Below are 1,356 nucleotides of genomic sequence, written 5' to 3' on the forward strand. Positions count from 1 at the left end.
CAGCAGCAGCGCCCATGGTCAGGCCCGGCCGCGGAGCTAGCTCGCAGAGGCAAGGCCGAAGACAAGGAGTGGATCCAGTCACCAAGCTGGGCCGCCTGGTCAGAGATGTGAAGATCAAATCCCTGGGGGAGATCTGCCCTTCTCCCTGCCCATCAAGGAGTCTGAGGTACCAGCTTCCTCCTGGGAGCCCCTCTCAAGGATGAGCTTCTGAAGAAGCATTCACGCTGGTCAGCGGACCAGGTTCGGCATTCATTGCCATCGGGGACTACAATGGCCGTGTTGGTGTGGGCCTGAAGTGCTCCAAGGAGGTAGCCACCGCCCTCCGAGAGGCCATCGTCCTGGCCAAACTCTCCACTGTCCTCGTGTGGAGAGGCTACTGGGAGAACAAGATCGGCAAGCCCCACACCGTCCCTTGCAAGGTGACCGGCCGCTGTGGCTCTGTGCTGGTGTGCCTCATTCCTGCCCCCAGAGGCACTGGCATCGTCTCCGCCCCTGTGCCCAAGAAGCTGCTGCCGATGGCCGGCATTGATGACCGTTACACCTCAGCCCCGGGCTGCACGGCCACCCTGGCCACCTACCACCTTCGATGCCATCTCCAAGACCTACAGCTACCTGACCCCTGACCTCTGGAAAGAGACCATGTTCACCAAGTCTCCCTATCAGGAATTCACCGACCATCTCGTCCAGACCCACACCAGGGTCTGTGCAGAGGCCCCAGGCCCCAGCTGTGGCCACAGCATAGGGTTTTCAGGCAGCGAAAATAAAATGAAGTAAGCCTGAAAAGAAAGAAAGAAAAAGAAGAAAGAAAGAAAGAAAGAAAGAGAGTGAGCGAGAGAGAGAGAGTGAGAGAGAGAGAGGAAGGAAGGAAGGAAAAAGGAAGAAAGAAAGAAAGAAAGAAAGAGAGTGAGCGAGAGAGAGAGAGTGAGAGAGAGAGAGGAAGGAAGGAAGGAAAAAGGAAGAAAGAAAGAAAGGAAGAAAGAGAGAGAAAGAGAGAGCTGAGGCTGCTCTTGCGACCCACCAGAGACTAGCCTCCTCTGTAACTACCCCTCCCCTGTACAAGCTTCAGACGTCGCCCAGTACCACGAGGAGACCCACGGACTCGGTTCCGCGTTCACAATGTTGGCCTCGCTGGATGGCGCCTTTCCTTGTCCACGGAGATTTTGTCTCTTAGCGCTGCAGATGGCCCACCCCTGATTTCGGATCCCCATCCACTCAGCAACAAGAAAAGCTAGATGACCTTGGATTTGGTGCTGACTTCTAAGATAAATTATCAAAGCTGGGGCCAGCTGGTGGCCTGGTGGTTAAGGCAGCTGGCTCCCACACAACCGGCTGTGGTTCGAGTCCTGGACCTGGCAG

The 1,356-nt window shown here is 56.2% G+C and overlaps 1 pseudogene; it reads left to right on the forward strand.

Annotated features, from left to right (window-relative positions):
- The window catches only part of LOC102499881 (40S ribosomal protein S2 pseudogene), a 3,480-nt pseudogene extending 2,738 nt beyond the window's left edge, over window positions 1-742 (forward strand).
- Window positions 743-1,356: the final 614 nt, after the last annotated feature.

This window comes from Tupaia chinensis, unplaced genomic scaffold, assembly GCF_000334495.1.
Source record: "Tupaia chinensis unplaced genomic scaffold, TupChi_1.0 Scaffold144197_1, whole genome shotgun sequence".
In the NCBI taxonomy this organism is placed as follows: Eukaryota; Metazoa; Chordata; class Mammalia; order Scandentia; family Tupaiidae; genus Tupaia; species Tupaia belangeri.